The 13,693-nt window shown below is 32.9% G+C and overlaps 1 protein-coding gene across 1 annotated transcript in view; it reads left to right on the forward strand.

Annotated features, from left to right (window-relative positions):
- The first annotated feature begins 3,022 nt into the window (after positions 1–3,022).
- Positions 3,023–13,693, forward strand: part of RAP1A (RAP1A, member of RAS oncogene family) — a 53,345-nt gene continuing 42,674 nt past the window's right edge. The window contains exon 1 of the mRNA XM_006919639.3: positions 3,023–3,097. The gene's annotated coding sequence lies outside the window, so the exon portion shown is untranslated. The remainder of the gene's footprint in view (positions 3,098–13,693) is intronic.

The raw sequence follows: 13,693 nt of genomic DNA on the forward strand, positions 1-13,693 counted from the left end.
CAATAAAAATATCTCATAGAAAGCATTTATATCTTAATGTTGTGGTGGGTTTAAAATTGTGAACATAAACTTACTTCCTCCTAATGTTCCTTTTCAAATTAAACTCATCAATTTTAAAAAGAGTTATGGCATATTTCCAAGTATTTTCTGCTTATTCTGTTATATACTGCTGCCTGACTTAATGCCAGTTACATCGTATGGGAAAGATTAGTGTTCAACATAAAAATACTTAAGCTTTCATATGTTACTGTGGTAGATGCAGTATCTGTTTTTTTCTTTTTCGTAATTGAAATTTGGGTGTTTTTTTTGTGCTTTTCAGTCTTTTCATGTACAGAGATATTATTGGCCCATTCACATTTTGAATTTTTCTGATAGTGGTTATGGGTTTACGCTGAATGATTCAGACTCTCTCCAGTCCCCTTCAAACACAGTTTTGAGATGACTAGTTAAGAGGGCATTTTGTTTCAAAGTTAAATGATCTAGATGAGTATTGAACCTGTAAGTTTAGCTTATTATGATTTTCTGACCAAGAAAGTTCAACAAAAAACTATGCCATGCTCTAATTTCTGCTTAAAAATAGGCCTTTTAGAGGTAGAAGGCACATGCATGCACCAGTGAGAAAAGGAAATTGTGATGATTAAGGTGGAGTTGAAACAAGAAATAGTGTATTTTTATAAGTGGTCAAAAAATATTTTACTGTAATTTTCAGAAGTACATGATATACACATGGAGGATTAATTATGTTCTATGAAATTAATGGCTTTTTTTTGTACTAATGACTTATTTACTTAGGCCGTATAAATTTAGGTTAGATAAATCTGGAAAAAAAATGTCTTTGCATATCCAATTTTTCCAGATACATTCCTATTTCTAGCCTATTTACTTCATATTGATAGAGAGTGGTTCAAAGTGTAGCATGGTAAAATTAAACAAATTTGGAATTAAATATGTAATCCATGTTTAGTTTCAGAATATATTTAAATCAGGCTATATTTTATAAGAAGAAGAATTTACCAAACTGCATTGTAACTGATAAAAGATGTTGGATTAATTAAAAGTGCCTTACGTTGAACTCACAAACATATATATATATATACCTATAACATTTATGGTTGTTTGCAGTACTATGTCGTATTTACTTATTCTGGTTGTAAAAAGTAACTTTGCTCAGGATAGAACTGTGGTTTAGTTATCAACTACAAAGGTGTAAAGTTAGAGAGGCACAAAGAACTGGCTACAACTGTTTCTTTGGACAAATCCCAAATGCTGCTTGTAAGATTCTAAATTAGCAGTAGTAGGAAATTCTCTCTTACTGCAGACTGAACATTTCAGAAGTGTCAGATATGTAATCTGGAGAGTAAATTCATTCACTGTATTTTCAGTGATATTTTAAAATTCATTTATAAATAGAATCATTTCATTCTAGACAAGAATTATAGAACATGAAGGAAGCAACCATAACTTAATTATTTTAGCAGTTGAAATTTAATCTGGATTTTATGTAGTTTTTAGTATCTAGCTCAAATCATTGATGTCTTTTGAAATACCTTTTTAAATTCTATTGTATGCTTGTGAAAATATTGCATAATTTTATTAATAGATTTCAGAATCAGTCATTGAACAGATGTTTGAGTGACCCAATATTAGACTCTTTGATGGAAACTGAGATGTGAGACTGTAGTTTCTATTTAAGGAATTTATAGTCTCCTAATTTATTTTGATTGCCAAACCTGACATATGTTTTATAAATAAATGTATTTTCATGGTAGAATAAAAATAGAATGATATTCATTTTCTAAGTAAAATATTTTAAATTCTCTATTTATTGCTGAACAACTGTCTCTGTGGTCTTATTTTCTAACTGCTTTTTAGCACTAGAGCAAACCAGTTTCCCAGTAGTTTAAAATATAGTGAAATAAAAATTGTTTGCTCTACTGCCTATTTTACTTCAGTTCAAGGCTTTTCTCCTCCCCCCTCCACCCCCCCAAATTGCTTTTCTGCATATATGCCACACTGGAGGGAAGATTTTTCCTTGTGTAGCTAGCAGTTTTAATTGTATGTTTAATGTGAATTGTGTGGATTTTTTTTTTTTTTGTAGTACAGCTTAATATTTTTTTACACTGATTAAAGTTATCCTGTGCCACTAAAGTTAACTATCCACTAGAACAGAAATGTGCATATAGCTAAAATGCATCAGTGTGCATTTTTAGTGAATGTTGGTAGCTTGCCAGCTTTATTTTCAAGTTTCCCCCTCCAGACCTGTGATGTACTTATAAGGCAACAATGGTATATTTAGTTAATTTGCAAAATGAAAATAGTTTTTCCGATTTTTCCATTTTGCATGTTTTGAGTTAGGATTAATTGGACATTTGTTCTTGTAAATAGACATACAATAAAACAGTTCATTTAACTGTGGCGCTTTCTGTTGGAGCATTGGCTGACTTTTAGATGGTGAACCTTGTGCAATTTCATGAACACTACTGAGTTTTGGATGGCATTTACATAATCTAAAAGTAAACGCAAGCATAACAGAAGCTGGAAACAAAAATTTGATATTTTCTTTGCAGTAGGAAATGTAGTTTCAATTCCTAGTAATATGTCCTTGTTAGGTTTAGGATCATTTTCAGTAATTATAACTGCTTAAACATTGTTTTCCTGTTCAAAATAATTCATGTTCCACTGTGGCAAATTAGGAAAAGAACACAAATGTAAAGAAATAATTGAAAATCACCCATAAACCTGTCACCCAGAGATAATTACTACGAACATTTTAATGTATATTTTTTTGTCCTCCTCTTATATAGATTTTTTTAATTTTTTAAAAAATTGGAATTATACTTTCATATAGACTGTTTTGCCCCTGCTTTATTCTCTGAACAGGATATTGGTCTCCTACCTAGTGTGGGATTTTTAAGTTGATTCTTTATAATAGTACTGCTTAAATAACACTGGAACAAACATTTTTATACACTTATCTTTGATTGCATCTCTGTTTTTTTTTAGGATAGATTCTCAGAAGTGGGATAACTGGATCAGAGGGTGGTTACCCTGAGTGTAAGAGTGTGTGTCTCACTGCACCTCCAATGACATTGAGTAGGTCAGTTTTTACAATCTTTGCCAATTTGATAGATACCTGTTACAGTTCTCAGGTGGTAATCACAAAATCATATTAATCTGTAAAACCGTCATAGTATATGATTAGTAATTTGCAGTCATTTTGAAAAAGTTGGTTAGAACGACTTTCTTTGAAAATATTTTAGGTAAAAGTAATCTTTGTGACATAAAAAGATATTCCTTGCAGTTACTATTTGAACATCGTTCTTTTGTTAGGATGAAATGGCATTTTAATATCTCCCTTTACTAATGGCAAATATGAGAAAGCTTATTTTGTAGTATATAGTAAGTAGAAATATTATGTAAAACTAAATTTTTTCAGTTAGGCAGCCTGAATTCAAATCCTTGCTTTCCCACTTATGAAGTACATGATTTGAGGCAACTTACTGGGTGTATAATTTGAGGTAATGACTAAATATATGATTTGATGTTTCTGAACTTTGGCTGTCTCATTTAAAAGGGGAAAAATAATACCTACTTAATAGGCTTGTAGAGAGGATTCAAAATACGCTGTAGGATTTCTTGGCACATAGTAGGCATTTAATAAAAGCTAGCTATTATTGTTAAATTTGGGTGGGTATTTTTTGTTTTTGTTTTTTTGCCAGTTTTGGTGGGTAGGGCAGGAGATGTCATTTGTGTGGTCTTGTTTACGTGATGAATGTAGAAATGCAAAATGGCCATGAGCAATGGCAGCTGGAAGGGAGTGGTAGACATTCTTTGTGGTACAAATGACTTGCTCTGATGTAGAAAGTTCAGGACAAGTTGGAGGACAGGAGACTAATTTGATAGAAGCCTAGGCTTTTATAAATGGAAAATATGGCGATAAGGCATAAAGACTGATTGGGGCTAGACTTTGGTAGTCGTCGAACGCTAGGTTGAGAAGTCTAGACTTTATTCAGGAGTGTAAGTTTTGATTTGAGGAATATGACCTCATCTTCTGGAAGATGAAAGAGACCGAAGACGGGGAGGCTGGCTCAGTAACACAGGCAAGGCAGGGTATGAGCATTTAAAGGGAAACGAGGGGAGGTTTTGTGGGGAGTCGCTGGGAGTCACTGTTGTGACGATTTCTGGATCTTCTCAAGAGTACCCAGTTTGGAGACGAAATTCAAAAGAAAGAGTCTGAGGCTAAGAGATGGCCTACATGGAGTTAGGCAGCCTCTGAGAGAGGCTAGAACTCAGTACCCTGTGGTTGTTGCTACTTTTTTTTTTTTAAATTGAAAAGTCAAAGATTCTTGTTACTTCATCAGTGAAAAGCATATGTTTATGCTATTCTTTTGACAAATTTATAGTTTCCTGAGAAATTTTACTTACTTAGCATTTTAAGTTTTTAGTCAGCAAGGAATCCTCACTTTTAGATATTGTATTTCTGGGGGGCATTATCTTAAAAAAATTTCACTGTAAGGTGAAATTCTTATGCGTGTTGTCTGTCCTGCATTTGTGAACGTGACTGGACTTTAGAAACATCCGTTGTGTGAGCAGAAGTGATGAAAAGTGAAGTATGGACTTCTTGTTTGTTAAGCAGCTTAGTCAGAAAGTTGAGGGCAGTGAAATATGGAGCAATGGAAAATAGGAAATTGAATCTATGATCTTTAGAAAAAAATATTACTTTTACTCTTCTCTCCCTTCTCCTTAATTTCTTAATTAAAATAGTTTGCAAATGACATTCTTAGTTATTTTTGTTCTTAGCTGTAGCTCTATGCTAATTGTACTTTCCACTTGGCTGAATGTAAGCAAGTTTAGCTTAAAGGTTGATATTAATATTTCTTTTTGACCGATCAGTAAATTCACATAAGCTGCGAATTATTTACTTGCTGTCTTCTTTTAATATTACCAGTTGAGAAAAAAGCAACCCCCATTTAAAAAATAAATAAATACAGGCTTGTGATATAAGGTATTTGCATTTTTTAAATCATTGGGTTGTTACACTTTTCTAAATGTTTCTTTTAGTTTTCAAATATTTTTTAAACTCAGAAATAAAGTCCTTATTGTTGATTGTTACTCAACTCTCTTCCCTTTAAAACTACCTTGAAAATATTTTTATATTATAGTCACGTGCCACATAATATTTCTTTCAATGACAGATCACGTATATGATGGTGTTCTCATAAAATTATAATGGAGCTGAAAAATTCCTTTTGCCTAATGTCATATTGAAACCCATTCATCTGTGCTGATGTTGGTGTAAACAAATCTGCGTTGCCAGTTGTAGATAAGTATAGCACGTACAATTATGTACAGTACATAATATTTGATAATAAACAACTATGTACTGGTTTATATATTTCTTATTCTCTACTTTTTATTGTTATTTTAGAGTGTATTCTTTCTATTTATTAAAAAGTTTGCTGTGTTCTTTGATTGTATCACTGTCTTGTGCTTGATTTAATTTAGTATTATTTTAAAAGTTAGTGTAGCTCAAGTGTACAGTGTGTATAAAGTCTACAGTAGTGGACAGTAATGTCCTGCACACTTACCACTCACTCACTGACTCACCCAGAGCAACTTCAGTCCTGTAAGTGCCCTTCATGGTACGTGACCTATACAGGTGTACCACTGTTTCATGCCGTATTTTTACTGTACCTTTTTATGTTTAGATATGCACATACTTACCATTCTGTTAATTACCTACAGTATTCAGTGCAGTAATGCGCTGTACAGGCTCGTAGCCTCAGAGCAATAGGCTGTCCCATACAGTCTAGGTGTGTAATAGGCTAGATCATCTAGGTTTGTGTAAGTGCACTCGATGTTGTTTACACAGTGATGAACTTGCCAAATGATGCATTTCTTGGAAGGTATTCCCATTATAAAGCAGCACATAATCGTAATAAGTAAATATAGCACATAATATTGGGGATTGTGTGTTACTTTTTACAAATAACTGTGTTTTTCTTATGTGAAACTGCAGAAACCCAGATCTGGTTTAATTGGATGAAATTTCGTTTACTCAAGAGACCTTTGGTATTCAAAACAATTATTTAATGCCACCAACTATAAGATTCCAGTTGAGTATTTTGAATTGGTTCAAAGATATTTCTGTTTGTCAACAGAAATCTGAACTACAGTAATTCTCCTAGGACTGACTGCTCTTACCCTTCCTTCCTCCTCCCCAACCATAGCCGAGAACAGGATCTTCTCTGGTTTGGGCTATTCTGGCACTGTCACTGTGATGGCAGCTATGGCTTTCCCAGTATGTATGTCTTACATTCTTAGAAGCCTGCTTGCATCTTGGCAGGAAAAATAAGTTATTAGATTGAGTGGCTAGCAGCTCATGATATGTTATTATAAGAAATTATTTAAAAATTAATGATAATAAATTATAAAAATTATTTAAAACTCAATTTTATATCAGTTATACCTCAGTAAAGCTGAAATTTTAAAAATTTATTCAGTTTTACATGAGGTGACATATGAAGTGTGTGAAACATTAATAGACTTTCATATCCTTCTATACCAAAGGATTAAAATAAAGGAACATAATGCCTACTGGTTGAATAGAATATAGTGTACATTTTTCTTATTCTTTTTATCAAAAGAACATTTTTTCTTATTCCTTTTGATTGCTAAATATAAGTTCTTAACTAAAAACTCAGAATCCATCCCACAAATAATCTTAAACAGTTTGGTTAGTTATCCAACAAATATTTATTGAATGATTGTTGGGTATCTGGTACTAGTCTAGGAACTGGAGATAGAGCAGTTAATAAGACTTGCTCTCATGGCGCTCTTTGTACCAATGGGGTTTGGTGGTGGTGGAGAGAAAGGTAAACAAACATAAGTGAACAAGATAATTTCAGATGTCACGAGTGCCTTGAAGAAGCTGTAACAGGATGAAATGATAGTCATGGAACAGTTTAGATTGAGTGTTGAGGAGAAGCTCCAAGATGATGGTATTTCATAAGAGACTCGAATGACAAGAAGCCAGCTATGACCATCTGCAAGAAGAGTGAACCAGGCTGAGGGCCCAGTTGGTACAAAAACCTTAAAGTGGAAAGCAGCTAGTCAGATTTGAGAAGGCCATTGTGCTAAGCTGAGAAGAGATGGGTAGATGACGTTGGCAAGGGACAGATCACATAAGTCTGTGGTGAAGGATTTGGATTTTGTTCTTAGAAATAACAGGAGGCCACAGGATATTAGTATCCGCCTTTATGGATAAATGTGTGTAACCTCAAAGATGGTATTACTAATGATAACAGCTTAAAACAAATCTGTAGGGTAACCAGTAATTTCTCTAGACATAGAAAATCACTAACTTATGGTACATAAATAAATGTTTTCCCAGGGGTATGCAGATGTAGAAATGAATTATTTTTAGTATTGCGAACAGCCTGATGAAAAGTATACATTTACTCTCAATAAATTTATACAGGTGAAATTTATGTATCTTTGCTTTGACCAGTAATTATACAATGTCTCAACTCTTTGGAGCTAAGTATCACAAATTATTGTCATGCATTGTGGTGATTTGCAGGCTGTTAATGAAATAAAACATTGTACTTAAACCCCAAGAACCTAACATTTCATTAGTTTTTATGCCTTTGACAATTTGAGAGTTCCAATTAGCCATTACTTACCTGATTAATAAAATGTCAATACAGTTGGTAGGCAAAAATCTTCAAAGACACGGAATCCATGGAGAATAGAAGATATTTTTTATAGTAAGGTTGAGAACCACTGATAAATGTCTTAATTTCTAAAGCGCCCTGCAGGGAGAAGAGGACTAATATTTTCTTGAAGGTAAAACCCTTACATCTCATTTAATACACACACAGCAGATCTGTGAAATAAATATTGTCCATTTTTTACAGATGATGAAACAGTAATTATATAATTTATGAAAATTCACAAGCTCTAATTATAAATAATATACCATAATAGAAAGCATAAAATAGATGATCAATAAATATTTGTATTTTGCTTACATGCAAACATAAATGAATCAATGATTGAGTCAGTAGGTGAATAACAGAAGACTGCTTCTATCACTATAATCTTTCCTTCAGTATAATATACCATTTTTCTTCCAGGTGAAGAAAATTCTTCAGAAGCAATTTACTTCACCCGTCTTTTTTCTCTACAAAGCTCTTTCCTCCCCCATGAAGTTTAAGTTACTTAAAATAAATCACACAATAAAAATCCCAAAGGGGGAAATAAAGACCAGAAACATGGAAACTGTCATTTTCACTTAGATGTTAACTGAGTCATCTATAACGTTTTCAGCTTTTTAAAAAAAAAATCTACTTTAGACCCTTGTATTTACATTCATGATATTGTCTTCTTTTGGTTCTGTTTGTATCTAATTTTTTAAAATCTTAATTTGCTGTAGTTTTCTGAATTGAGATGGTAGAACAACAGAGTTAAATGATTTTGTAGCCAACATTAGTTGTCCATTTTATCTCTATTTCAGTTGAGCAGGGCATGTGTTTCTGTTTTTTATTAATACAACAAAGTGTGTGGTTTGTTTAGAAATATGAAGTGATAATTCATTTAATAGTAAGGTTAAAAAATACATAATGGGATAAATTTTTTTCAACTGATGTTAATAACCAGGCAGACTGGTAGTATGCAACTTCTGAACTGTGTATTGATAACAGTTTCTAATCCTTCAAATGAGTTAATATTTTAAATTTAAGTTTAGAGTTCTTTCAAATGAATACCAAATAGGAATGGATACCTAAGGGATGAAAGTAGATGCAGGAAATTGAGAGATTGAAAGAAACTATTTTAGTAGGTTCCAAAAGTAGAAATCTACACATGGAAGTTGCTATGCATAACAGTGGAAAAGAAATTTATTTTCACACACAAAAAAGAAATGAAATTGATGAAATGAGGGCTATGAGGAGATAATGTTGAATGGGTAGAAAAGACACTTTAGGTTAGATGTGGCGGCCTACAGGGACCTTCAGAGAGGATATGATGAACCTCACCATTTATGGCAGTGTTATCACTTATTGAAGTGTGGGATCTGTCTTGTTGGTTTGAAGTCTAAGTACAATAAATTTAGAATGAAGAGAATTTTGTGAAGAAGGAACTTTTAAAAATGTGTTTCTAGCTGTCTGAGACTAAGGCTGTAATATGACAGGTTTATAAAAGATAACTATATGATATTTTAGTTCTCGATATCCTCAAAGCGCTCTTTCTCCTCCTGTTTTTTGTGTTTTTTGTTTTGTTTTGTTTTTTGTTTTTGTGGGAGCGGCTGTATGACAGATTTTAGACTGCTCCACTGTTGTATCCCACTGCTCTCCATTCTCGTATAATCAGTTTAGTAATGACATACCTATCTCCCTGGTATGAAATTTTCATGCTTCAGAAACTTGTTTTGCACATAGAGTACAAGTAACAATTTGCTCTCTAGATGTGTATATCTAAAAATTGATGTGGGTGGAACTTTTACAAATTTAATTATTTAAGAATATCAGATTAACTTAAAAACCATGGGCAAGTGAGTTTGGAAGGTGAATCTTATGTCTCAGACCAATCTTTATTTTTTGTTTAGATTTTCAGGTATTAAGTTACTTTGATGGTGTTTCTTTTATATCCAAATAAGTCCAGAACTTAAGAAACTCAAAATTGGTCAAATAGCATCCTGTCTTTTAAAAAGTTCCTGTGCCTTTTAAACATTGAATAACACAATTGGGACAAACTCCATTGTAAAACATCTCTTTGAATTTTAAATAAATGTTTAGTAACTTCTCACTTAGACTCAAATGTCACGATTTTTACATTAGAATATGACAGCATTATTACTTAAGAACCAACCAAAATCTGCAGTTGAAACCATGTGTTGGAGGGTTTCAGATGATATAGTTATACTGTTATTCCCATTATGCTTTAGACTTGGACTGCTGTCATCAATAGAACAAGTTTGAGATTGTGTCACCACTCTGTGCCATCTGCTTGCTGTGTATGTAAGCAATAGGCCTTAGACACTGGAAATAAAGAATCATCACTTTGTGGTATTCTTAGCTGGCTTCACTTAGGTTCAAGTGTACTAGGCCGAGCTTGTGTCTACAGAGAACTGTCAACAATTTTGATCTTTTGCAGCCATACACTTCCATAACCACGTGTTTAATGTCTTCTCTGTGTTGACGTGTTGAAGGTGGACATTTGAAGTTTTTTAGTAGTGTAAATAAAATGCCTATTTAATCAGTACAATTTTTAAACGATTGTTTTAAACATTCATGTACTTGCAAAAAAATTCTTTAGATGAAGGACCCACCATCCTTTCTCCACCTTGTGGTTTAGTTTTCACAGTAACAAACTATTTTTTTAGTTCAAAGTGTTTTGTAGAAAATCAGCCAAATAATTGCATTTGTCAACATATTTTAAAAAGTACTGTGTTCTTACAGGAGAAAAAGCAGATTACTGATGTTTACATAGAATGTTTTCAGTTCTTATTTTTACAAAATACCTGTTCATATGTAAAATATAGGCTAAAAGGGAACACCAAGAGGACCAGAGTTTTCATCTTCCATTGGGATTATGGGTGACTTTTATTTTCCTCTTTAAACTTTTTATTTTCTGAACTTTATACATTGTTCATATATTTTATAATTAGAAAATGAAAGTTCTAAAATGAATCCATAATAGAATATAAATTAAATTTAATAAAAGTTTTAAAGATGATTCTTAGGGGATAAAATGAGTTCAGACCTTTACAAAGGAATTAATAAACACTGCATTCCTGAGGTGAAATTATATGTAATGATAAAATCTGTACTTTAAACAAAAACAAGCAAAAGTAGGTTGCCATTTTCTGGGTGCAGGGAATGAGAGAAATGGGAAAAGTGTTGTATCGTCGATAGGAAGACTTAGCAGACTTTCGTTTGATTCTTCTGACTCAGGTTTGCCTCAGTTATATTGATTTATATACTGTTCTATGGATACATTTTCTACAGGATTTTAACTTATTTATATAAATGGTATGCCACATCTCACTTTGAACACTTGGTCATTGGATAACATATTTGTGGTCAGCAGGCAAAACAGTGGTTGAAGTGTGCATATAGTACCTACCAGCTGTTACGTCACATCTTAATTTCAATTTTTTCATCTGTAAAGTGGAAAAAGAAGAGTACCTATTTCTAAGACGTGTTTGAGGATTAAATAAGTATTCCTGGCATATAAAAAGCATTTAAATATTATTACCGCCATTATTATTACTACCACCAAAAGTTGGCATTGATATCTATAGGAAATTGAAGTAGGAGATCACTAGGGACTTTAGCAATATCCTACATTTTATATATCCACTGTTTGACTAACCCTGTGTATTCTCCTTTGCTAAGTGGACTAGACTGTTATGCAGTTAGGCAGTTTCGTTATTTATGTATACAATAAATCTTGGCATTCATGGCTTAATGTTTTTTAGGCTTTCTCTTTTTCATTCCTTTATTTTCCTGCTTTGATGTTGGCAGTACTAGATTTAATTACTGTAACTTTATAGTGTTGTACTTTTATATCTGGAAATATAAAATGTTCCATTAAGTAGGCAGGTATGCCTGTATATTTTTCAGATTACAAGTTACAGTTTTAAGTTTGGCTAGGTGTCGGTGTTTTTTTGTGTGTTTTTTTTTATTTTTTTAAAGAAAAGTATCTATTTTAACTAGGCTGGACTGGAATAATACAGATTTTTGAGGATTTACATTTTTTGACTTGAGACCTTTAGTGCCCGGCAGTAATTCAGAAGTTTGTGTTGCAAAGTGAACAAACAAGCTGTTGAGCTGTGAGCTTTTGGGGGCTATCTAGAAACCACAACATTTCTGTCCAGTACGCCTTTCAATCTTTGGTTTATTGATTGAAGTATCGTGGCCATATACTCTCTGCTATCCAACTTTTATTCCTTTTAAAAAGAAGTATATTCTTTTTACGTTTCTAGTAATGTCCTTATTTTAGATATCCTGTGCTATTTCTGCTAATTTTTTATAGAGCTTCTTTATGTACTATCTAGAGTTATTTATATATTTTTCCGAGGTTTAGAGTCTCATGAATTGAAAATATATCAGAGTAGATACTGTATTAGGTAATACTTGTGAATCAGCCCTTGATTTTCAGACTCTTAATCTAGTTAGTATTTTTGCTGGATTCAAGCAGGTTTCTTTCTTTCTTTTTTTTTAACACTAATTTTTTCTGAGGCAGTTTCTCCTTTAACTGCTCACACCATTACTAAAATCTTTAAATGTTGATTCGGTCCCTACTTACTATGATTCTATTTTATGAGCTAATCTTGTTTTTTCAAGACACTATCGAGTGAGACTTTCGGATGCTCCTGGTGTTCTGGAAGAGTTAGTTTCCCTTTGTAATGAAAAATCTCTCCTGAGAGTACTACACTCACCACTAGGAGGAAGACTAGTTTATAACGAGTGTCTTAAGTGATATTCAGTGCTTAGACTATCCAGATAGGACTGTTTTCTAAGAGTAGCCTCTCTTGCAGTTGAGTTGTCACCACAGCTAGCTTGGTTAGGCTCATTACAGAAGTTCACCTTGCTTTGGGGCATGGTTCTTCGTCCAGCAAAGTGGAAAGCCAACTGTTTTCCCTCACAGCAGTGGTCTTTTTTTGCTTGGCATGTTTAAAAAATTAACATCTCAAATGTGATTTTGTTTATTGAGGCTTGCCATTCAGCTAGGTTGGAGATTTTATTCTTTGGTGCAGAATTTAACTTAATCACTTCGTGAATATTCGCGAAACTGGGTCCTTTACTCAGAATGACCACAGCAAACATGGCATCCAAGCTTGAGCCTTAACACCTTTTCCAAGTGTGTGTGATTGCTCAGATACTGCTCTACCACCCTATTACCTGCTCGTTTGGTTTCTGAAGCCTGAGGCCATATCAAAAGCTTCAGATTTCATTTAAATGAATAGTCCATATAAGGAGGATATTTGATTTTAACTAAATGTAAAATTATTAATGATTATAATTATAAATTAGACTGTATAATAGACATTTGTATTTGTAAAACTTCAAAATGACTCCACTTCATTATTTCCCATAATTTAAAATATTTTCCCCTTATACTAAGTGTTGTGATAAATTACTGCCAGTAAGACTTTCATTAGTAATAGCCATCTGGTGGAAAACATTCTCTAATATGTTTGTTAGAATATACGTCTCCACTGCACATAGAAGTTGAAAGATTTTGTTTTGTGCTCTGACAAAAAGTAAGCTGCTCTCCAAGAAAACAAAGTAATTTTTCCTGGCTCTTTATATAATTATTTTCCTGTTGAAAGTATAATTAAAGTAATCCTTGAACATCCTTTTAGTCATACTTTTTAAATAAATTCATTATTTTTAACTAAACAAGGAATACATTGTGAAAAGAAATACAGATCAAGTAAAAGCAAAACTGATAATTGTGTATCTTACAGATACATATGCTATGTATCCTTCCAGAGATTTCCTGTCTAAATATATAGAAATATTTAGTTTGTTTTTATACCTGTTTTCTTTTTTAATTCTTCAGCGACAGAAGTGAGACACGAAGACTAGACATGTTCTTTGCTAGCATGTATAAATAAAAATGGATTATTCAACGATGAGTTTTGTTCAGTTCCCCCGTCTCTACCCTCGCTCCTCCCCTCACC

This window comes from Pteropus alecto, unplaced genomic scaffold (assembly GCF_000325575.1).
Source record: "Pteropus alecto unplaced genomic scaffold, ASM32557v1 scaffold106, whole genome shotgun sequence".
In the NCBI taxonomy this organism is placed as follows: domain Eukaryota; kingdom Metazoa; phylum Chordata; class Mammalia; order Chiroptera; family Pteropodidae; genus Pteropus; species Pteropus alecto.